Below are 25,767 nucleotides of genomic sequence, written 5' to 3' on the forward strand. Positions count from 1 at the left end.
TCCCAAATGTGTTGTTTAATTAATGCAAGTGCATGTTAAAGTTGGGGAAGCATAGTGTTTAGTCTGTTTTGTTTCTATACTAAAATACCAAAGGCTGAGTACTTTATAAAGAAAAGAGGTTTATTTATATCACAGTTTTGGGGGCTGAAAGCCCAAGTTCAAGTGTTCTCATCTTTTGATCTCTGGAAAGGGCCTCATGGTGAATAGAATCATGGTAGGAGCATTATTCAGAAGAGGTCACATGGTGAGCCAGGAAGCCAGAGAGTTAAGGGCTAGGCTTGCTCTTGTTAAAACAACCTACTCTTACAGAAACTAACTGGAGTCCCATTATAATTACATTAATTCCTTCTGAGGGTGGTGTCCCAAGTCCCTGAATCACCTTCTACTATGCTACACCTCTTAAAAGTTTCACCACCTCTAACATTGCCACACTGAAGACCGAGTATCCAGCACATGAGCCTTTGGGACACATGACATGTCTGAACCAGCACACATGGCCATAGGCTGCTTAGCACAGTGCTGGCCAGTGGCAGAGGCTCTGCCATGTTAGTTCCTTCCCCATGTCCTTGCCCAAAGATGACTGGCAATTTGAAAAACTGCAGTTCCTCAGCAGGATTATTTCCCCTGTGCCTGCTCTACAATTCCATCTGAATAGGAGAGGGTTAATCTCACTCTTTGGTCTCTCCCCCAGTTTTATAAGAGCTGTCTCACCAAGTCACTCTCTGTAGTGCTGTCTTAAATGATGACTTCTGATCTCACTTGTAAAACTTAATATCAAAATGCTTTTGACATTCAAGCCTCTTTGAAGTCAACCTAGTCTACTTTCCAGGGTTAAAATGATGCTGTGCAAGATGGCTCTTTCTCACGTGAACCTGGGGATCAGCTGAAAAGACATCTCTGCACTCTGCTGGTTTCCTCTGAGCTCCCTGTAGAAGCACAAGAAATCCTTTGTGTCTGGTGGTGATGGCACTGCCCTGTGGTTGCCAGTCCTGCTGAAGATGGTTTTGATTCGCCACCAACCTCCCCACTTGGAGCTCACAGTGTACTTCCTCTGTGCAGTCTAATTGGTCCTCACCATCCCCAAGTCCTCTTGGAGCTTGGATTGGAGGTGGGGATGTCTGTCTCTTTTACAAAGGAGGGAGCACATACAGAGGCTGGATGCTTTCCAAAGAAGACAGATGCAGGATCTTGATGGGTACGTTGTCTTAACCAGATCAATATTCTGAGAGAACCAGAAGAAATCCTACCTCTCAGGGCTGCTAACCATCAGGTCTGGAGACGGTTAACCACCAGCATCCCCTCCTCCACAGCTCAGGCACTTTAGGAGTCACCATATACAGTGAGTTACAGCAAATCATCAGGTGCCCCTTTTTAGAAAATTCTATTGCCCTTTCTCTCTCTCTCTGCTCTCCTGCCTGCCTTAACTCAGGCACCCCTTTCCCATGCCACAGACGTGAACAGTTCATCTTACCTTTGAGTACCAATCTCTCATGACACTTGCCCAGGTATCCTAAAAAGATTTGTGCACATGTTTGTACATCCCAGGGCCTGCTCCCTCTCTCGGGCTCCACCTCTGTCCTCATGTGTACACATTTGGTACGAGCACCCTAGAACTTCTCTCAATATCTGCTGTGTGGGACTGAGTGCTGTCCTGTTGGCATAAGAGAAATTAAACGAAGCCATTGTATCCCTCCCTATGTGAGAACAGTGTTTCTGAGACTTCCTTGTGCACATCAATCTCTTTGGGAGGTGGGTGGTATCTCACTCAGTAAATGTCATTCCGATTTGGTAGGTCTGAAGTGGGGTCTGAGATTCTACATTTCTAATAATCTCATGGTGATCCTGAAGTGGAGGGTCTGTGAACCACATTTTGGGTGGTAAGAGATTAGAATGACCTCCCTCTCCTGAGAGGTCCTTCAGGGACTTTGGAGGTGGCACAAATAGCCAGGGAGGGAGGACCACAGGGATGCTGCTCATGGGGATGGACCCAGGAAGCCTGTGTCCTCTCATGATTCTGTCACTATGTCTAATCAACCCATTCAGGGCATGGTTCCTGAGGGAACACTAATTTATGCATCAGAACATATCAGAAAGTCAAAGGAAAATGATATGCACAACTTAGTAAGTACTCAGACTTTTGATAAAATTCACATATATTTCTAGAATGGACAGAGGAAAGAAAAGAAAATGCTCCCTTTATATAACAAAGAATATCTTTCTTAAACCAAATTCAAACATAGCAACTGATGGCAAGGCACTTAGAAGCCATCTTATCAAAGTCAAGGACAGGCAAGAGTGATGGCTATTAAGCACCAATTAACACTCTTCTGAAATTTGGAACCAAGGCACAGAAACCAGGAGAAAGAAGTATAACTACAGAAAAGAAAGAGGAGACACCTTGTCATAATGTGCAGATGGTGGAATCGTCTTCACATAAAACCCAAGATTCATTTGAAAATTTTAAGAATTAATAAGAAAGCTGGGTGAAGTAGTGAGATATAAAAGAAACACAAAAAGCAATAACTGTCATACAAATGCAGCCAACAATTAGTTTGAAAATACGTGGAGGAAAGTTACTTTTACAACTGATAACAAAATGTAGAAATGAAATTAAAAATTAATGTGCAAGGCATCAATAAAACATAAAACTTTTTAAAGAGCCCTAAATGACTTGGATGCAAGGTGAGACATACTGTGCATCTTAATGGGAGATTAAATAGTCCTGGGCTGATCATATTTCAGGGTGCTGCAGGAACGTGCTGATGGAAAGCACCACGTGTGTGTCCAGGGCTTGTTGACTGTGGGCTTCACAGTAAGCTGAGCTAACCAGGCCATTTCAGAATCTCCATAGCAGTATTTGGGGGGGATTTTCTCAGCCCAGAGACTGGAAAAGATTTATGCATCTCCTGCATGCAGTACATATACCCGGCAGTCGAGTTCTGGAAACTAAGGAGGGACAGAAGGGTGTGGTACCTCATTGCTGACCATCTAGACTTTCACATAATCCTCCTGTTGTCAATACAGTGCTGCTGCCGTCATCTGGGCCCCAGGTCCCCAGTCCAGCACCCTCTGTTTTCTATTTTCCAGAGAATAAATCTACACTCTTCAGCAGAGGTGTGGAGCAGACATGGAGTGGGTAAGGTGATCTTGCACATCAGATCACAAGTGGTCTCTCTTTTGAGTCCTGCCGGTGCAGTCACTTTTAGAAGTCACTTTCAAGGTGGCCCTATTCCTGAGCGTACCACCCATAGACTGCCCCCCTTGGGCTGTGTCTCCCCAGCCCCCCACTGACTTCAAGCTCAGCTTCACTGGGTCTGCTAGGTCAGGTACCACTTGGCAGTAGCTCCTCAGCTTCCAAATGTCATTGGCTGGCTCTTCTCCTGTGCCATTTGCCCTTGTGCATTTATGCCTTGAAAAAATCCAATACGATGACTTAGATGTTATTGGACAGCCATCAACTCAGAGGCCCAGGTGGAAAAACCTCCAGTATTGACCGCATATGTCACAGCACAGATCCATTTCCAACAGAAATGAGGAGGGAGAAGGAAAACGCAGAGGATCAAAGGAAAAAGCTGGGTTTAGGCCAAGGGGGTTGAGGGGAAGTGAAGCATGAGATTTTCTTTCCCTTAAAGAGCATTTTTTTAAGAGGGAAAATCTCCTTTACAAAGCAAGCTGGCCCTATGTATCAAGAGCCTTAATATATGCAAGCTCTTTAACCCAAAAATCCTTCTATTTCAATCTGCCCCAAGGAATGATTTTAAATCTCAAATAAACTTCATGAACAAAGATGCTCATCAAAGTATAGGCATAATAGCCAAAAAAAAAAAAAAAGAAATAATTTAAATGGCCAACAGGAGCAAATGCTTGAGGGGCTTAATAACAGTCACTTGGTGCAATATGTTGTGCAATCGCTAAAAACAATGTTTGCATCACAGATTGAAATACAAACAAGAGAAATATTTATGTTAGAAAAAACTGGACAAAATTAAATATGTACTATGCTTAAAATACATAAAATAAATTTTTAAGAAAGCTTTGCCTAGAAAAGAAACAAAAGGCATACTGCAAATGTTAATATTTATAAAAGTTTTATTTTTCTCTTCCTTTTTACTTTTCTATCATAAGCAAGTATTTCTTCATTTTGAATAACAGTACTATTGAGATATAATTTACATTATATAATTCACCCTTTAAAAGTACACAATTTGACGGGGTTTAATATATCCATAGTTACATACACCAATGGCAACTCAATTTTAGAACACTTTCTGTATCTTAAAAAAGGAAACCCTATACATTTTAGCTATCTTTCCCAGTTCCCCATCCCTTCGCAGACCTAAGAAACATTGATCTACTATCTCTCTATGTATTTGCTTATTCTGAATCTGTCATTAAATGGAATCATACCACACCTAGCTTTTTGCATCTGGCATATTTTACTATTTTTCAAGATTCACCTGTAATGTAGCAAAGATCTGTATACTATTCCCTTTTATGGTCAAATAATATTCCATTGTATAGACATACCATATTTTATTTATTGACTCATCAGTTGATAGAAGTTTGGGTTGTTTTTACCTTTTGGCTATTATGAATAATGTTTCTATAAACATTTATGTACATGTTTTTGCCCAATTTGATAAACATTTTTATTTCTCTTGGTTATTTTCTATGTTTACTCTTTTGAAGAATAGCTAGACTGTTTTCCAATATGGCTGCACCATTTTATATTCTCTCCCAATAATATGTGAAGATTCTAATTCCTCCTCATCTTCACCAACTCTTATTATTATCTGTCATTTTATTATAGCCCTTTTTCTGAATGTGAAATGGTATCTCACTGTGATTTTGGTTTGTATTTCCCTGATGGCTAATGACATTGAGCAACTTTCATTGGCAATTTGTATAACTTCTTTGAAGAAATGTCTATTGAGATACTTTGACCAGTTTCTAAGTTGGGCTACTTGTCCTTCTATTTGAGCTGTATTTCTTTTTTCCATTTCCTTTCCTTGTGCTGGGGATGGGTCCTCATACATGGTAGGCAGGCACTCTGCATCACCAGCCCCAAATGTACACCTTCTCACTTTGATGTTGTTGTCATTTCCTTTTTTTCCCCCTGTGGTGCTAAAGATTTAACCCAGGGCCTTGCATAAGCTACACAAATGCTGTACCACTAAGCTACACAGCCAGCCCTGATGTTATTTCTGACTGGACATTTTTTAAGACATTCTTTGGTCTTTTGACAAATCAGTTAGCCCAGATCAATTTCTCACATGTTTTCCAGGTGAAGAACAAAATCAGGAACTAATCGTACTGGACATTTCTGTGTTGCGCAATTATTGCTTTATCATGTTGTTTTGATGGACCAGCAACTGGAATAGCTCTTCTGTTTGTGCATCTACCACTTATGAGTCTTCACAGGAAGCTGAATCCTCTTCCCACCATGGAAGCTGAGAAGTCCAGATGATGTCTTTCCTGTCTCCCTCATAACTAGGAGATGAGCACATGGTTTAGACTCAGCCAATCAGAATCCCACCTGCCCCAGACTTGAGCCAGGATCTGAGGATGAAGAACACGAGAGTCAACAGGAAAACACTCTAGAGATGAAGGAACCTGGCTATGGTACTGCGTCGAAGGGTGGCAGCAGGGGCAGCAATAATGAGTGCACTGTGTCCCTGGCAGCTGTGGGGTAGCAGAAATGCCAGCTGAGGCTCTGGTTCCCAGCAGATGTAGCAATAACATCCTCCCCAGTCTGGTTCTGGGCAATGGTTTGTCTGGGAAGTGCTGTCCACCTTTCTGTTCTGGTCCATTTTCTAAGCTCAGATCTCTGACTTTCCCAATGATGTGGAAAAGGATCCAATATCAGGAAGTTTCTTTTGCGCTTAAATTAGCATAACTGCTTTCTACTGTTGCAATTAAGTACCTTGACTATCCAAAGATGATGTTTCTTTTCCTAAGAAATGTCTCCTTTATAATTGACTCACATGCAATAGCAACATTTAGACTTTAATGTGATAACACCAAGTGCTAAGGATGAGAAGGTTAAACAGATGCTGGGCTTTGACTGATGTCTGTCAAAGTTCTCTAGTTGAAAGCAATCCCTGCGGGTGAGAAATGTTTGCTGTTCTTCAGAGCAACACCACAAACACAGAGAAGCAAAGAAGGTCTCATTTAAGGGAATACAGAGCCTCGATTTAGAAAAAACATGGCTCTATAACACTGGGAAGTAATCCAACTCCATGGCCCTGTGGAACTAATGTTGGTACTGACTGAGGGCATTCAGGCAGAATTGCTGGCTCCTAGGAGTGCATCTGCTTTCTGTACTGACCATGGCAGCCAGCTTGCAAGATGGTCCCCATTGATCCTCACCTCCTGGTCAGCCAAGCCTCATGTGGTTTCTTTTCATATTGAATCATAGCTAATCTGGGTGTCAAAGAATATGGCAGAAGAGGTGGTATGTGACATCCAAGGCTGGGTCATAAAAGACATTACAGCCTCCTTTGTGACCTTCCGGATCACTCTGTGGAAGCCAGCCACTATGATCGGAAGGCACTCAAGCATCTCCATGGGCTGGAGCGGAGCTGAGGTGCCCACTAACAGTCAGCACCCACTTTACAGTCTGACAGTGAATTACCCTGGACAAGCTTCCAGATGACTGCAGCCTCAGGGGAGATCTCAAGCCAGAACTGCCCCACCAAGCCACTCCTGGCTCTCTGGCCCAGAGAAACCATGAGAGCTATTAAGCCTCTGAGTGTTGGGTGATTTGTTGTGCAACAATAGTCAAATAACACTTGCCCTCTATTTAAAAAACAAACAAACAATAAATTTCACTAGATGAGCAATGGGGACACCAATAAACCACTCATTCAGCAACTTGCATACTTAAGAATATCCCTTTTCCAGTGTGGTATGCTCCTCTGCAGAGCAGGTTCCTGCTCAATGTGAAATTTTTAAAATAACATTCGACCCATATATGTGTTGGTAGTGGTGGAGAATTTTCTCTTTTTAAGAGAGGTCAGGGGTACATAGAGTACTTCCCAGCAGTGCTGAAACTGAGGAATGCTATAAAAACAGATGCTACCAGGAGCAAGGAGCACATGCCAAGTGTAAAACCCCAGCCTTAGGACAGGATCTTAGGCTTGGCCACAACTCAAGTAGCCTCAGACATCCAGAGAGCACTGTGAGTCTCTCTGTCAAGGCTCCCCAATCTTCTCCCATTCCTAAGACCTGGCAATTTAATAAAATCATTTTTAGCCTATCACAGTGTATCTTAATAAAGCTTGTGTCACATGAAGTACTTAGACCTTTGCACTGGACACTTTTCATCATCCCCAGCATGAAAAAGCCTCTTTGCCTAGAAAAAAAATTCAAAGACTCTAAACTCTGCCAATACTACACTTAGAAAAACATCAACAATGATTAAGTGTGTCTTACGGAGTAGCTGTGTGAAAGGCAGGCAGAACTATAATTAACAATCAAGTCAATCAACAAATATGTATTTTGTTTTTAGAAATGGACCAGTTTGGCAATGCTCTGAAACTGGCAGAATGTCTTCTTTTACTCAACACCACAATCCAGCTACCCTGCTCTCACATACACACCTAGCCCTTTGTAATTATTTGTGAATTAAACATGACACAATTTTTTTGCAAACGTTATTGAGAGTCTTTCATGCTAACAAGGACTGGATGTGACAGGTCCTTTGGAAATATTTGTGATGGTAGATTTTTGCACAGGGTTTCTGCTCCAGGACCCCCTCCCCACCTCAGACCCAGCTCAAGTGCTCCCAGGATTGCACTTAGCAAAGTCATAGTTGGTACAGCTTCACACCATCCCCCAAAGACCAGCTCAGCCAATGGGTGTAGCCGCCCCAATGGGTGCAGCCGCCTCGCTCACCCTGTCATGCTCTGACCTTTCTGATACTCAGCTCTGTCTTTCCCAGACTTGGGTCTTTAACATGTTTACAAATAGTCTTCACTGGAATTCATGCTAGTCATGCTAACAAAGAGAAGAAGAGCGAGAACCCGAATTACTAGCACACATTTTGAAAAAATAAATATCGAAACAGACACTACAGAAAAACAGAAGATAATTAGAAATTATATTGAAACCATAACTCTAATAAAATAGATGATAGTGAAGGCATCAGTAAATTCCTAAAGTCATATGACCTGCCCAGATTGAGCCAGGAAGATATACATGCTACAGTCCAGCTTGGCAAATAACCGGGAGGTGACAAGCAACTTGAAGGTTGAAGTGGGAACTACTTTATTGCAAGTGAACTCAGTGGAACTGAGCAAGAAGTCAAAGTAGTGGGCTCCTAAGGTAGCGGAACCGCTTTTCTGCAGGACAACAGAGGTATATATACCTAACTAATTACACACAACTTGACTCAATTAACATCATCTAGATACAGCAGTCAGCCAATAAGGAATCCTCATCATTTTAATGGCTCGCTTGCATTGCTTAACAAACCACTCCTCCTGTCAAACTGCCAGGCTCCATCTTGACTTGATTTGCATCCCCAACATACATCACTTAAAGAGACCAATATCAAGTGAGGACCTAGAAGAAGTCATCAAAAGATCAGCAACCAAGAAAAGCCCAGGACCAGATGGATATAGAGCCAAGTTTTAAAAGACTTCTCAGGAAGAACTAATACCAATACTCTTCAATCTATTTCAGGAAACAGAAAAAGAAGGAGTACTTCCAACTTCATTCTATAAGGCCAATATCACCCTGATTCCCAAACCAGAGAAAGAAACCTCAAAGAAAGAAAACCTCAGACCAGTATCTCTAATGAATATATATGCAAAAATCCTCAATTCAATTCTGGCAAATTGAATACAAAAACATATAAAAAAATATCATGCATCATGATCAGGTGGGATTCAAGGTTTGTTCAACATATGGAAATCAATCAATATAATTCATCACATCAATAGACTTCAAGATAAGAACCATATGACCATCTCAATAGATGCAGAAAAAGCATTTCACAAAATACAGCACTGCTTTATGTTCAAAACACTGGAAAAACTAGGGATAACAGGAACTCATGTCAACATCATAAAGGCTATCTCTGCGAAGCCTCAGGCCAACATTATTCTAAATACAGAAAAAAGGAAGGCATTCCATCTAAAAATTGCCACAAGACAGGAATGCCCTGTTTCTCCACTTCTATTAAACATAGTTTTTGAAACACTGGCCAGAACAATTAGAGAGACAAAGTAAATCAAAGGGCTGTGTATAGGAAAAGAAGAAGGTAAATTAGTACTATTTGCTGATCATACGATTCTATATCTAGAAGAACTAAAAAGTCCATCAGAAAACTTCTAAAACTAGTAAATGAGTTCAGCAAAGTAGCAGGATATAAAATCAACACCAATATATAAAAGGAATTTCTGCATATAAGCCTCTGAGACCGAAATGTATGAAACTGCCCCATTCACAATAACCTGAAAAAAATAAGACACTTGGAAATGAATTTAAAGAAAGAGGTGACAGATCTATAAAACAAAACCTACAAAACCCTAATAAGAGTCATAGAAGAAGACCTTAGAAGGTAGAAATGTCTACCTTGCTCTTTGCTGGGCAGAATTAATTTTATCAAATTGGCCATACTACCAAAAACACTAAACAGATTTAATGCAGTTACGATCAAAATCAATGACAATCAATGGTATTCCTCTTAGAAAGTGAAAACCAGATGAGCTTTTCAGGGAGAGAACTAAGATGTCAGAGTAGAGGAGATACTGTGTCTGGGGGCTCTGCCTTGGACCCGAGAAAACAGTCACAATGCTTCTCCACCAGGTCCTGCCATGATGGAAAAACTACATTTCAGAGCATGTGACAGGACACCATACAGTGAACCTCTCACAGATTCTACCAGAGTGGGAAGCACAAGGCAGAACCAAGAGGCTTTGCTTGCCAGTAAGATTCCAGACACCAGCCCCAAACCCCTAATCTGCAGATCAACCTAGGATTCACCCCTTCCTGCTGCTACAATTCCCTTTGAAGAGTGGGGTGTTGTGTGAAAAAATAAGTAACACATTTACCAACACATGTTCTGGGAAACTGGGATCAGTGTTTGATGATACAACATCAGGATCCCTGCAGGCTGGTGTGGTGTGTGGATGCAAATTTGCCGATGACATGATCCTATACCTAGCAGACCCAAAAAATTCAACCAAGAAACTTCTAGAACTAGTAAATGAATCCAGCAAAATGCAGGATATAAAATCAATACCAATAAATCAAAGGCATTCCTGTATATCAGTGACAAATTCTCTGAAATGGAAATGAGGACAACTACTCCATTCACAATATCCTCAAAAAAAAAAAAAAAACAAAACTGGGAATCAACTTAACAAAAGAGGTGAAAGAGCTATACAATGAAAACTACAGAACCCTGAAGAAAGAAATAGAAGAAGACCTTAGAAGATGGAAGGATTTACCTTGCTCATGAATTGGTAGAATTAATATTATTAAGATGGCCATATTACCAAAAGCACTTTACAGATTCAATGCAATTCCCATCAAAATCCCAATGACATCCTTGCAGAAATGGAGAAAGCAATCATGAAATTCATCTGGAAAAACAAGAGACCCAGATTAGCTAAAGTAATTCTAAGCAGGAAGAGTGAAATTGGTGGTATCACGATTCCAGATTTTAAACTATACTATAGAGCAATAGTAACAAAAACTGCACGGTACTGGCACCAAACCAGGCTGGCAGACCAAGGGTACAAAATAGAGGACACAGAGACAAATCCACAAAATTACAACTACCTTATATTAGACAAAGGTGCTAATACCATGCAATGGAGAAAGAATAGCATTTTCAACAATGGTGCTGGGAGAACTGGAAATCCATATGCAACAAAATGAAATTGAATCCCTTTCTCTCACCATGCACAAAAGTCAACTCAAAATGGATCAAGGAGCTAGGAATCAGACCAGAAACTCTGCATGTAAAAGAAGATAAAGTTGGCCCTAATCTTCATCATGTGGGGGCAGGCCCCAAACTTCTTAATAAGACACCTATAGCACAAGAGTTAAAACCAAGAATCAACAAATGGGACAAATTCAAACTAAAAAGTTTTTTCTCAGCAACAGAAATAATTTCTGAGGTGAAGAGGGAGCCTACATCCTGGGAACAATGTTTTACCCCTCAAACATCAGATAGAGCTCAATCTCTAGAGTATACAAAGAACTCAAAAAGTTAAACAACAACAACAAAATAACCCAATCAACAAATGGGCCAAGGACTTGGGCAGAAACTTCTCAGAAGAGGATATATAATCAATCAACAAATACATGAAAAAATGCTCACCATCTCTAGCAATCAGAGAAATACAAATTAAAACTACTCTAAGATACCATCTCACTCCAATAAGAATGGCAGCCATTATGAAGTCAAACAACAATAAGTGCTGGCGAGGTTTCGGGGAAAAAAGTACACTCATACTTTGCTGGTGGGACTGAAAATTGGTGCAGCCAATTTGGAAAGCAGTATGGAGATTCCTTAGAAAGCTGGGAATGGAACCACCATTTGACCCAGCTATTCCCCTTCTCGGGCTAGAGCAAAAAGACCTAAAAAGAGCATACTACAGGACACAGCCACATCAATGTTTATAGCAGCACAATTCACAATAGCTAGAATGTGGAACCAACCTTGATGCCCTTCAATAGACGAATGGATTAAAAAAATATGGCATTTATACACAATGGAATATTACTCAGCACTAAAAAATAACAAGATCATGGCATTTGCAGGCAAATGGATGGCATTAGAGCAGACTATGCTAAGTGAAGTGAGCCAATCCCTGAAAAACAAATGCCAAATGTCTTCTCTGATATAATGGGGTGACTCAAAATGGGATAGGGAGGAAGAGCATGAGAAGAAGACTACCACTAAATAGGAAAGAAAGGTGGGAGGGAAAAAGAGGGAGAAGGAAAGTTGCACAGAATATGGAAGGAGAAGAACATTGTTATACAGAATTCATATATGATGTTCTAATGAGAAAAAGAAAAAAAGTGTGTCACATTAGATTGGATAGATAAAAAGGATGGGAGAGGAGGGAAGGAGTAAGGAGGATAGGAAGGGCAGCAGAATAGAATAGACAATATGATTGATGTATGTACAATCCATGTATGTATTATGTGTAAAAATACATTCTGCCGTCATGTGAGACTAAAAAATATCTTAAAATAAAGTAAAACAAAAAGACAGTACAATGATCAAAAATAACAGTTCTTATTTAACCAGTTGTTTAATTTTTATGGTTGCTTGCTCTATAAAAAATAAAATTTAATAAAAACAATGTTATGGGTAAACTTAAAAAAAAGTCATTAACCCAGCTTTAAAAAGAAAGAAAGAACGAAAGAAAGTAGTGTATCAAGAGAATTTTCTCCTTTAGAAATAATTCAAATGACCTTCCTAGAAAGAGTCAGCAGGTCTGGGGATATAGCTGAGTGGTAGTGGGCTGGCCTAGCATGCAGAAGGCCTTGGAGTTTAAAGCCCAACACTGCAAGAAAAGAAAAGGGAGGGAAGGGAGAAAAAAGAAGGAAGGGAGGGAGGAAGGGAGGAAGTAAAGAAGGAAGAAAAAAAGGAAAAAATGAAGAAAGGGAGGGAGGAAGGAAGGAAGAAAGAAAAAAGGGAGAGAACAAAAGCGGGGAAAGCAATGGGTCATTAAAGCAAAAGGGCAAGCAGTACAAATATAAATATATGACATAAAATCTGTTGAGACAGTTTAGAAAGCTTTAGAATTTGTATGACATCAAACTGAGTGGCATTATGACTGTATAGAAACTTAAGAGGCTCCACCTTCCTTGGCCTGGCCTAAACCAAACTCAGGGGTGGGAGGCATAGAGAGGACTCCTGTCTGGCTGGAGTGGAAGGAACTTGAACCCGTGACACTTCAGGATGCACTGGTTAGGGAAAGAAGGGGCCAAGACTCCCCTGATGGGCACTTGAGCACCACAAGGCTCCTGGGAATCCTTCACCCCAGCTCCCCACCATCACAACCCCCCCCTTGCAGGGGTTCTCAGTGGTCTGTTCCGTTGCCTGGTGCAGGTTTGAGTTCCTCACCAAACACCTGAGTGTTCACAGCCTACGTTGGCCTGCCTGGGCAGGCTGTGGTTGTGGTGGCAAGAGCCAAAGCCAACTTAGCTTGATGGAGGCACCAAGGACTGCCCTACAGCCATATTAGCGGGTGGTCCTGGAAGAAGTAGGCAGGGTTTTGGCAGCATTGTCTGAAGACATGAAGCCAGGCCCTAATCCTTATGGTGTTCCTTGGGAGTTGGTGATGTGTAGAGCTATTGGATGTTTTGCTCTTCTCTTGTTTTTGTGGAGAAGTTTTCATTGTGTTAGAAGCAGGCTTTATGTGGGAAGAGAAAAACAGCTGGCTTTAAAACTTTCTAGAAGAATTGAAGAAAAATGTGAACTACTTGAAAAAGTCAGCCTTGTTCAAAAAGAGCTTGAAGGCTTAGAGTCAACTTTAAAGGGCAGCAGTTCTGAGAAGGGTCCAAGAGACGTCCCAAATTTGGAGGCAACCTATGAAAAGCTGCATAGGTCCAAACCTAGCCATGGGGATGAAAGACTCTTTCTAGAAAAAGAGCTAGAAGAACAAAAGGCCAAACATTGTAAACAGGATGAAATCATGGCAGATATATCGAGAAGGATAAAGTCCCTTGAAGATGAATCAGAATCAATCAGCTCACAAATAGCTGAAACTAAAACAAACTTGAGACTGCTTCAAATGAGTGAGGAAGGACTTCAGCTGGCAATGAAGGAAGCCTTGGATGAATGTTCCCAGCTTCAGCAAAGTCAGCAACCTATCTTACAAGGAGACGCTGAAGCATGGAGGGAACAAGGACGTGTCCAATGTAAAGAGAGCACCACATTGGAAGACTTTCAATTCCATGCAAAACAAGCTCAAACTGATAAAGAAAATCACATGGAGTCTCTGACTGAAGGCTTGCTGAAGATGAAAGATAGGTCTTCTCCAAGCAAGGGAGCCCAAACAGACATTGGGAACTTGGAATGGGGAATGACGAGTGAATCAGGAATTGGTGCTCACTTGGATAATGAGCCCAAAGGAGCTTTGAAGCAACTGGTTGATAGCGCTAAGCTAAAGGCCTCCTTAGAAACCTTAGAAGGACAAAGATATCAAACTTGTGCTTCCTTATCTGAAGTAGAGAAAACAAAGGAAGACCTTAGAGAACAGATTAGAAGTCTGAAGACCGAACAGGCAAACTTGCTGTCAGAAAATACACAGCTTGAAGGTGAGAATGAGAACCTTCAGCAGAAATTTAAAGTCATGATGGAATGCTATCAAGAAAATATGATGAAACTCCATAGGAAACTCAGAGTAGAGGAAAATTACCGGGTGGAGCAAGAGGAGAAACTTTCCAAGGTCAAAGAAGAGATGGGCCATACAAGAGAAGAGCTGGAGACCTACAGAAAGCGAGCCAAATATCTCAAAGAAGAATTGGAGAGAACCATTCAGTCCTGTCAGGGGAAGATTATTTACTCTGAGAAAAAAGCACATGAGAGTGAGTTGGCGGTTTGGATTGCTGAAAGAAACCTTCATTATTTCATGAAACAAAACGCTCGCAATAGACAAAAGTTAACTGAAAGGCAGCTTCAATTTGAACTTGTAGAGGAAGATCCCTGTGCACTTGGTGTTTCAAATGTAGCATTGGGCAGAAAGCATTCCCCCAATGGTCCCTCACCATTGGGTCCTCCTTGGCAAGGTGGATGTTATTCGAATTATGGTAGACCATCGCGACCAGCAGAACTCAGAGATTCTAATCTGTCTTCTTTGGATAAAAAGGATGGGCCTATGTCTTCAGAAAGTCAATCCAGTAGAAAGGAGACCAAAATCAATGTTGATGATTCCAATGTGCCCGATTCATCTCTCTCTGCTGAAAACCAAGCAACTGGCTCCGGCTCATTTTTGACACCTTTTCCTCCAGTCAGAGGCGAATTGTTTCCTGTGGACCCAAGGAGTCAGTTCATGAGAAGAGGACCATTTTTCCCTCCACCTCCTCCAGGAAACAGGTATGGGGCACCTCGAGATTATTTTCCACCGGGCCCACCACCCCCTCCATTTTTTCCAATGCCAGATGTCTATGAATGGAGGTATTTTCCTCATGACCTTCTTCCAAGAGCTGGATTTCCTCCCCCCACCCCTGCATTCTGAAAGTAGAAGTGAGTGCCCTTCAGGCTTCATTCCGCCTTCAAGTGAGCCTGCTACTGAACATCAACAAGAAACCTGATGTTTTTGATCTCTCTTCAAAAGTAATTTGACTTACCTCTTATTTTTAGTTTTTAAGTAATTGCTTTTACTTAAATAAGTGATTATACTTTTGCTCCGATTGAAGCTAAATAAAACTATAATTCTTAGGATAGTATTTTGGAAATAAAGATGGTTTAAATATGATACTATGAGTAAATTATTTCCATTCTGTTTTACTCTAAAGATTACAGCATTGAATTTGATTAATCCACTAATCTATAAACAACAATGGGATTTTTATGTATGTCATCTAGCCTTTGGGGATATTTTAAATGCCCAACAAAGGCAATTCCTTTATAGAAAGAAGTGTATTTACTATGATTGTAGCAAATGTGAAAGGAACTTTATGCTTAATGAAAGATTTTCATTGATTTTCAGTCTTGTGGGGCATGTCAACTAGTTTTCCCATAAAACAATAACTAGAGCATATTAAGAGTAAACCAGAAAACACTACTAAACATGTCATGGAAGTAGGAGATCTCAAAGACAAAGAAAGTTGCAGTTCTCAGGAAACATTTTGGAATTGGAAACCACAATTTAAACTTACTCTGTTCCCATTTTCCCTGAGTCATCTTGATGACTTCTTCTTCTTCTTCCTCCCTCCTCCTCCTCCTCCTCCTCCTCCTCCTTCTTCTTCTTCCTATTTTTCTTTGTGTTCTTCATATTTGAGTTCTTCTTCTACCTTTAATTAATTAATCACTCACTCAATCAATCAATTAATTAATTTTTATGTGGTTCTAAGAATCCTACTCAGTACCTTGCATGTGCTAAGTGAGGGCTGTTCCACTGACCCACAACCCCAGTTCCTGTCTTTTATAATTTATGCCCATTTTCCTGAAATTTAGAATTGCATTCTGCTATGGTTCACTGATAAAGGTTTACCTAGTCTTTGGTTTTTGGGAAGATATTCATAAAATACACATGAATTATTAGGACACTGAAAAAAGAATCAGACACATAATTCTCAGCTTTTGGTGTTCCGGGTGGCCCTGAGTGTGGAGGGGAGTCAGGGGAGCCGGCCTGGCCCTGGGGGGCGGGCTCAGGCTTCCTTAGTTCCTGGGGGTGAGCACCCCTCCCTTCCGCAGTGCTGGGCCTGGCCTGCTGGCTGTGGGTGAGTGCCCCAGGCGGCCTGCAGTCCCCAGGGCGCTCTGGGCCCTGCTGGTGAGCACCCCTCGCCCTGCCTTGCTCAGTGTTCTCTGGGGTGCTGCTGGTGCGCCTGTGGAGGCCTCCGCCCCAGCTCCCCGGGGTCCCAGCCCTGTTCCCTTTCTCCAGGTTTCTGCTTGGGAGGGCCCCTGTGTCCCTGGCTGAGCGCCCCTGGCTCAATCCCCTCTGGGTCCTGAGGGGTGAGCGCCCCTCGCCCAGCAGTGCCCAGTGGGTCTCCTCTGGGGTCCGTGGGTGCTGCCCCTCCTTCGCCAATGCTCAGTCTGCCCTGGGCCCTGTGGGTGAGCGCCCCTCGCCTGCCAGGGCTCAGTGTCCTCTGGGCCTGTGGGGGAGTTCCCCTTGCCTGCCAGGGCCCAGTCTCCTCTGAGCGCTCCTTGCCTGCTGGTCCCCAGTGTCCTCTGTGTCTGGAGTCCTAGCTCTCCTGGGTCAATCTTTTCAGGGTCCTGTGGGGGTGAGTGCCCTTCACCCAGCAGTTTCCTTGGGTCTTGTTTTAGGCCTGTCGGTGATGCCCTGGGCCCTGTGGGTAAGTGGTGCTTGCCTGCCACTGTCCTCCTCTGTCCTCATCCTGGATCCTCTTTTTTACTGGGCTCTCATTCACTTTGGTCTGTCTGCTCAGTCACCTGGACATTCTGACTACAGCCACTGTTAGCTTCATGGTCTGCCTACTCAGCCATCTGGACTCTTTTGAGTATTTCCTTTTTTGCTTGTTTTTTATAGAGCTTGTTATATGGTTTCTTTTGGGTTCTTGAGATACTGGGAGTTTGAATTTCTTGGCTGCCCATGGTGGGGTGCATGGCTGCTCTAAATGTGTAGCTGAACTTCATGTCCCCAGCTTGTGATGCTTGCTGGAGACATTTGGCTGTCCTGGCTCTTGTTTTCTGGAGGAAGTGTTGGGGTTTGAGAGTGGGTTCTCCTTTCCCATCTTGAGTCCAGCATTTTGGGGACATACTCGCCATTTTCTGCTCTGTACCCAGTGAGTGGAGCAGCACTGAGGGCATGAACAAGAGCTCCAGGCCTAGCAGGTGAGTGGGGAAAGGATCTGAGTGGGGTGGGCCTGGGCCCTGCTTTGTCCTGGGCCTGACCCAGTGGTGTGCCATGCCCCTTAGCCCTCCTGGGACTTCAGAGGTCATCAGTGGGCCCCTCCCTGCACCCGACCTGTGGTTCCATTGGATGTGGATCAGCAGGCTTTCTGAAGAGCACTTGTGTACTCATTATTATCTTCACTGGTACATGCACTTCACAAGTCATCTTAAAATAAACCTCTCTTGATTGTAAATTTCACAGATCAAGGGCTTTTCACCAAATGCTTCAGTTCTGGCTGGACTTTTGTATCTGTAGCCAGGTGATGGTTGCCACAGAACTACCACAGAAGAGATCAATCTCATAGCAAATGCTTCACTGCTATCTGATTCAAGAGAGAATTTGCTTGTGGTGTTCACTGGCTGATATTGAGTGTAGTTCTGACAAGAATGTTGGTTGATAATTTCATTTATACATAAGACAAAAACAAAGCAAGCAGAACATTCATGTGCATTGCACTACTTTGTGTAGGGCAAAGGGGTGTTCTGGTTGAATGGATTCTAGTGTTGAGTACTGGAAATGTAGTTCCACACACTTTTGTAGCTATTCACAATGGAATAACTACAGACATAAACATTCCTGCATTATTACCCTTTTCTCCATCTCATCATTAAATTGAGACAATTATCAAAACAGCAAACCAGCCTGCAACAGGTGGTGATTGCCGATTTTCCTTTTGTAGATGCCTCATGCGACCCATACTCTGCGTGGCTAGGAAGGAACCTGGAGTAGAGCATGCCATGTTTGCAACTGAAAAAGACTCAGGTGATAGCAAGACTCGGTGGAGAGCTCCCCAGGTCGTAAGCCATGAATAGCAGGGAACAGGAGGTCCGGAGTCTGGTCCTAGCAGCCTAGGCTGGGCTGAAATGTCCAAGCATGAGCCCTGCCATGGCCGAGCATGGCTTCTACCGCATGTTCCCATGCACAAGGAAATATGCACATGGCATTGAGGGAGGATGCAGCAGAACTGGCAGGGTTTGGGGCCACAGGGCCAGCTCTGTCCTAGAGCCCAGCTGTGAAGGCTAGTAACCTTTTGCTGTCTCCCCTGCTTCCATCCAGCTTCCAGGGATGCTCTCCCTCCCCAGGTTTCTCCTGGCCCTCTGGTCCCTCCAAATGACTCTTCTCCTGGAGCCTCCACCACTGCTTCCCTCTAGAAGAACCCAAACCAAAGATCACAGCTTGGCTTGGGCTCTGCATGGCTCCTCTGAAGCTGAAGTTAGAGTTTAAGAAAACCATATATACCTTCATTCAGAGCAACCAACAGGGACTTTTAGGAGAAAAAGAAATCGCTGAAAACAGAGATATTGGGCAAACGCATCCACCTTAGTAGGGCTTTAGGATGTTGCACTGAGAAACATAAATAAAAGCAAAGCCACCCTCTAATCAGCAAAGTCATTTCTTAAAATGAAAATATCAAGTGTCACTGAGGATGAGTTGAAATGGATATTTCCAAATAAACTACAGGCCAAGAAGCTAGTAGGAAGTATATGGAAAGTAAGTTCATAACTGGACCAGCACACAACCCAGCCTCAGCACACATGCCTTGGGCTCAATAATGCAGATGGGACAATCAGAAGGAACTCTGGCTCACGTGTCCACTTCTAGAAATTGTAAAGCACTTGAAAGGGCCAGGAGGAAGTGTTTATCCAGTAAGGCAGGATGAGCCCATGAAATGGGCAGTGCAGTGTGATAAGAAAATTCTGTTTCAGACCCAGGGAGGAAACTCCATGTGATGAAGAGTGAAGGTGAAGGAGCTGAGAAGCTGGACAGAGTGGGCAGAACATGGTGCAAGCTGCACAGAAGGCCACAGGGAGCAGGAACAGACCCAGCTGTCAGATGGTCTCAGAACAAGGCACCCCCTCTCTGCACAGTTCTGGTTCTGAAGTTTTGCCCTTGGAGTTGTGTCCCTTGGTCCACAGTCCACAGTATGTGTCTGTGGAATATGATGCATGCATTCATTAGCTGGTTTGGGGGAAGGTGTATTTGTCTAGTAGATGGTATATCGGAGCCTTTCCCACACAGGCCTCTGCCCTGGCTGCTTGCCCTGTGCCTCCAGAGCCCTGCACTCCTGCCAGCCACTCTCTGAAGCTCTCTCCCAGTAACCCTGGAGCATTCTTTTTTTTTTTTTTTTGAGAGAGAGAGAGAGAGAGAAGGAATTTTTTAATATTTATTTTTTAGTTTTTGGTGGACACAACATCTTTATTATATTTTCATGTGGTGCTGAGGATCGAACCCAGTTCCCGCACATGCCAGGCGAGCACGCTACGGCTTGAGCCACATCCCCAGCCCACCCCCCTGGAGCATTCTTGTGCAAGCTCCATCCCTCAGCCAGACCTGCAGGCCACCCTCAAGAAGGGCACAGCCACAGAGCTGGCACCATCACCCTCCAGAACAAGCAGGGCTCTCTCTTGAGCTGCAGGACTGGCCTCTGCCCCAGCACCCAGCTCAAGGAATGGGACTGAGCCTCTTTTTGCAGGAGGAGAGAGGCAGTAGGATTGGAGGGGAACAGGGAGAGGATGTGAGCATAGAGCAAGTAGGCCGTGTGGGAGTAGGAACTGAGGGACACTGGGAAGGGACTTCATAGGTCTGGTCTGACTTGAAAAGGCACAAGGGTAGGAAGAGCTTCTGGCTCCATCCTGGGGTAAAACTAGGGAGTAAAAAGCTTTCCTAAGTTGAGAGGTTTTTTCCTGCCCCGAGTCAGCAGGGTGCTTGACACACCTGATGTCATGGACCACCTGCCTCAAGTCTGTAAGGGAGCAGGGATCCCCTCAGTTTCCAAATGGCAAAGGTGCTCAGGGGATTGATGTGACTTTGTCAGTGGAACTCAAGCAACGAGGGGCAGAGCAGGTACCAGAATCCAGGCCCATGTGCGCCCGGGCCCATGCTCTGTGTGGTACTAGCAGCACCCTCCAGGGAAGGATGCAGACAGGGGCTGGTTAAGGAGAGGCCGAGTCCTGTCCTGTGGCCTATGAGGCTGTTCTGCCTGACTGTTCCAGTGAGATGACAGGCGCTTTACCAAGCAGCTGTCCCCAAGGGAGCACCATGGGTTGGGGGGCTCATTCAGAGACTTGGACATTCAGACTTTAGACTGAAGTTAAATCTAGGAGCACACAGAAGCCTGTGTAAACAGAGTAGGATAAGTCACAAGGCCAAGGGTCCATACAAGACTAAAAGCCCAGAGCAAGTCCAGGCTGAGCTGAGCCAGGTTGAGACAAAACAAATGCCAATATAAAGACCAGGCAACCCCATCCTAGACACACCTGAGCCAAGCTCAGCTGACAGCGGACAGGCAGGAGGACCAGGCGTGCTGAGGCAGAGACAGGCGTGGTGTGCTGGGTACTCGCTTCCTCCACAGGCAGGTCTGGGATCATCCTGGATCCTAATGCTGGCTCTTGGCACATCAGTGTGTGGCTGCAGATTGTACTGCTGACCAGGCCTGAGATGATGGGTCTAGTCCATAGATGAAAGGGACAGACTGATGGGGGGACTATAACTAGAGAAAAGATCTGATCCCCATGGCTTGAGGGATGACGCTGACCTGAGAGGTTCTTATTTCTGCCCTTCCAGGGAAAAAGTGGCTGTAGTGACAGGTAACACAAGCCATCTTCACATGGAAAGGCAGCCTTGGCTCTTTTGGAAAATCCAGACTGTAGATGTCCCCTCTCCTAAGACAATGGCCTTGCTCAGCCCTGCCATGTGGAAAGGAGGTGAAGGCCAATGCGACCCTGGTCAGAGGTGGAGTGGAGGCGTCTACCAAGTGCCTCCTGATCAGCTTCAGCAGCGGAGTGCTCAAGGTTTGGCTGCTCTGCTGGGCTCCATCTCCCTGCTCACAGACCGCAGAGATGCCCACCTGGCTCCGGGGCTGAGGTCTCCTGTGCATCTCCATGCAGCCCACCGCTTCCTCCTGCTCTAACCTTCTCCACCTTCCCCAATGACGTGTGCTGTTTTGTAACACAATAAAGATAGAATTTAATTGCAGATAAAATGTTTTCCCAAAGACCCTGAGTGTGAGTTTGTAGCCACCGTCACTGGGTCACTCTGCTGATGCCTCATTGACCCCACATCTGGGGCCTCCGGAACCCTTTTTCTGATCACAGATGGACTCCCAGCTAGAGCCGCTGGATCCACACTTTTAAGGGGGAGGATGAGGCACAGGAGGTGCAGGAGCTCAAGGCGTGGAACTGAGCCTTCTTATGCAGGGGAAGAGAGGCAGTAGGATTGGAGGGGAAGAGGGAGAGGATGTGAGTATAGAGCATCTACCATTAGAGAAAGTGTCTAGGTTTTGGCATTGCATTCAGGTGCAGGTAGCCCAAGGGTGAATGAGGAGAGTGTGGGGGCTCAGATAACAAAGTTCTCCATGCACCCAGGGTTTGGAGGATGGGGAATGAGATGGGAGGTGGGTCTGAGCACCTGCTATGAGCCCCATGTCCTCACAGACTTCCTCAGTGACCTTCTTGGTGGACACCCACAGAGCCCTGGACAGAAGTAGAGTCCCATTCTGTGAAAGCGGGTCCTGGGAACTTGCACAGGACAGTGACTGCAGCCAGGGAGCCTGGAGCCTGGGGCTGGGCATGAGGGCAGATGCTGACCAGGGCCACTCCTTCTCTGCAAGCCCTCCTGGTGCTGCACCCGGCAGACCCCAGGCATTTAGCCCTTGGCCAGCACAGGCTTCATAAATGAAGGTTCGGCTATGAGGCAAATCCAAAAGGTAGTTTGAATTAAAGAGACAGGCTCTAGTTACCTTTAAACCATCTCCAGGACGGCTTCTTCCCACCTCCAGCCTCAAGCTACCTATTAGAGTAGCGAGGTTTACTGAAGAGGCCAGCGAGAGAGAAAGAACACACCAGGGAGTGGACTTTTATTGGGAACAAAAAATTCTGGGGAAAATCCCATCCAATGAAGATTAAGGGGGGCAGTGTCCCAAGGTCAGGTGCGACAATTGGGTCTTCAGGGGTTGTGGCCAGACACACCTCCACACAGACAAGCCCTCAACCTGAGAAGGGTGGGGAAAGCTCTGGACACAAAGCTGTGTCTAAGTGCCTCTCACCCAGCCAGGGAGGTAACTCAAATCACATGTGAGGATGGCCTCTCACACAGGCAGGTGCTTAAGACTCAGGTAAAATCTTAGCCTGGGAACTGCTCTAAGCCTGTTTTGTTGTTCAAATTTGGCTAAAATTTGATCTTTTGACACTGACTCTTAGCAGTCTGTCACTTCCCCTTTAAAAAGATCATTTAGATCAGTCTAAATGACGGGACAAGTCCATCCTGGTGACATGGGCTCAGACCACTTGGTGGACAATCAGTAATGTCTTCAGAAAAAATTATTCAGAGACGCGGGAATTGTCAGAATGAAGATGGCCCAAACCAGGTGTTGTCAAGGCTTTGAGCAGGGTTCCCATGTCCTCCACTAGGTGGAGCCAGTGGACGTCTTTGCAGGTTGGCTTTTTCACTCACAAGGTTTGGGTGCCCTTGAGGGGATCTCGGCATCACCCCCTCAATAAAGGGCCAGGTGACATGGAGCCCGGCATCCCTCAGGACTGTGGGATGGACAAGGCAGAGGACAGTGACACCGCCCAATTAAAATCAGAAAATTTCAAAGAAAAGCTCCTAGTTACTTTTTCCTTTGTCCCTGCCATTTCCTGCCTTGTCGCAGCTCCCTGCAGGCTAGCCTTCCTTGACCAGGATGGAAGCCCTTGCTAGGCAAAGCCCTGGCTCAGGAAGAAAAGTAGGGCTGGAGGGAACTGACCATGCTCCTTAGCAGGGTCCCCAGGGCCCGCCCATCTGTGTCCCCAGGCTTCCTTTTTGTAGGTGGCAGTGTTTGTGGGACAGGCAGATGCAGGTCAGCGTCTTCCACTGTTTTGGCCAAATTGTGATTAAATTCATTTTTCCTTTTTACGTTGTCTTCTCTTGGTTCTGATGTTGGCCAATACCCCAGTCAATCAGCAGGGACTGCAGATTCTTGGGCCCCAGGAAGACAAAAGTTCTTCTCCTGTGCCTATGACCCTGCTGGGACTCCCAAGTGTCCCCAGGCTACTGACCTTGGGCCCCTCACTGAGGTGCTGTCCGTGTTCCCTGCACATCCAGTGGCCACGAGCAGCCTGGACCTGCAGTGTCTGAGCTTCCAGGGTCTCTTCAGTCCCCTCCTGGACTCCCACATTTCTTCCTTCTCCTCCTCTGCCAGACTCCCACAGCAAGTCCTCCTGAGGGCAGAGCCCCACCTTCCCAGGCCCCCCCAAGCTGCTCCTGGGCTTTGGGGCGGGTCACTGGGGCACAGTCACTGGGGGCACAGTTGGAGGGAGATTCCAGAGAGGAGGCCCACCCTTCTGCCCCCCATCTGCTCTGAGAGCTCTGTGCCTTTCCTGCTGTTTCCAAGGCCTGGAGTCACCTATGGCCTAGACCAGATGGGTGAAGAGGCTGAGGGAGGCCATGCCATCCAGGAGGCAGGGAAGGCTCTGGCTGAGACAGACACTGGGGTAGCCATGGGGATGGCAAGTGAAAGGGGAAATGTCAGTGGCTCTGTCCTGCCCTTTACATTCAACTCACCCCTGAAGTGGCAGCCCTCATGCTTTCCCCACAGGGTGAAGATGGAGCAACCCCATAGGCCCTGGGCCTGCCTCAGCAGAGAGGGCACTGGTGGGATCTGGGTTTCACAGAACAAGAATAATTGTTTAGTGTAGGTGTGTCTCATGCAGCAAGAGGAATGAATCCCAGCAGGACTGCCTGGAGGACAGAGTGCCCCACAGGCCCACGTGTTAAACGCCAGTCCCCAGATGGTGCTTCTGCCAGGTGGTGGAACTTAGGAGGTCGGGCCTAGTGTGAGGTTTCATTTAGGTCATCAAGGTGTATATATAACTTGAAGGGACCTGTTTCTTCCCTTTTCTCCTTGCATCCCAGACATGAGTTGTGAATTTTGCTCTGCCACAGGCTCCTTCATGATATGTTGCCTCATCACACGCCCCAAAGCAACCTTGGATGGAAACCCTTTTAAACTGTCAGACAATATAAACCCTTCCTCAGGCATTGTGTTACAGCAATGGAAAGCTGACTCTCACATTCCACATCACATTCCACATCAGCCTCCCTGTGCCCCAGCACTTGCTTTCCCAGCCACACAGTCAGAAGGCATGAAAGTCAGCATCCCCAGGGACTTGTGTGTGTTTATTTCCAGTCTTTCCATCAACAGAAGAAAGATGGACCCAGTGTGACACACTTGTCAACAGCACATCAGTCAGCAGCACAGAGCAGAGGGGACAGGGCCATGGTGCACAGGGACAGCATCGAGTCCACACCGAGTTCAGAGCAGCCTCACTCCTACATTCTACTTGAGGATGTTTCCAAAATAGAAAAGACTGTGAGCTGGCGACAGAAATCAGAACAGTGGTTATGGGGCAGGGGTAGCATAGGAACTTCAGGAGAGTGGTTGCAGGGGTGTATCCCTGTGTAAAAGTTCATGTAAGAGCTTTTGTGTGTTTTTCTGTTTGTGTTTATAATTTGTTTTCAGTGGTGAGAAACACAACAGCGACAGCAAAGCATTCAGAAAAAGGTCCAAAGATAGAGTGAAGTGGGTCACGGGTCTCAGAGGGCCTCTTAGCTTCAATGGGGCCCCAGGAGTTTGGTCTCATTCTGGTGGGAGAGAGGACCACTCCTTGGGTAAAAGTCCCTGTAGGAGAGCAGGGCAGTGACCAGGTCAGAGGAGCGCTGCAGCCAGGATGGGAGGTCGGAGGGCAGGACAGAGGGGAAATGGCAGGGCCTTGTCCAGGCAGCTGGGATGGAGGGCTGGACAGGTGGGAGGCAGTGGGGTGCTGTTGGACCAGCCCACCAGTGGCAGCTTGTGGGGCTGGGGCACCAGAAGGCTGCTGCAGATGCCAAGCGCATTGTTAAGTGACTGGGAGGATGAGAAGGAGCAGGCTTGGAACAGGAGAAACTCAACCGTTTGGTAGAAGGTGACTGGGCAACATCCAGGAGGGGATGATCCCAGGACACAGCTTGGGAGGGACAGTGGAGGACAAGAGGGCACAAGAAGGGGCAAGATGGGGTGGGGAAAGAGGAGGGACTCTGTAGGACCAAGTCCAGCAGGGACAGTGGGAAGAGAGAGCGAGAAGTGGTGAGGAGGGAAGAGCAAGAGCAGGAGGAGGGAGAAGTGAAGACGGGGAGAGTCCACGTGGGCAGCTCTTGGCATCTGGGAAATAACCACAGCAAGTACAACACACATGTCCAGGGC

General features: G+C 45.3%; 1 pseudogene; it reads left to right on the top strand.

Annotated features, from left to right (window-relative positions):
* Window positions 1–13,250: 13,250 nt before the first annotated feature.
* Window positions 13,251–15,285, top strand: LOC144375634 (melanoma inhibitory activity protein 2 pseudogene; annotated as a pseudogene).
* Window positions 15,286–25,767: the final 10,482 nt, after the last annotated feature.

The sequence above is a fragment of the Ictidomys tridecemlineatus genome, chromosome 3 (genome assembly GCF_052094955.1).
Source record: "Ictidomys tridecemlineatus isolate mIctTri1 chromosome 3, mIctTri1.hap1, whole genome shotgun sequence".
Taxonomy (NCBI): domain Eukaryota; kingdom Metazoa; phylum Chordata; class Mammalia; order Rodentia; family Sciuridae; genus Ictidomys; species Ictidomys tridecemlineatus.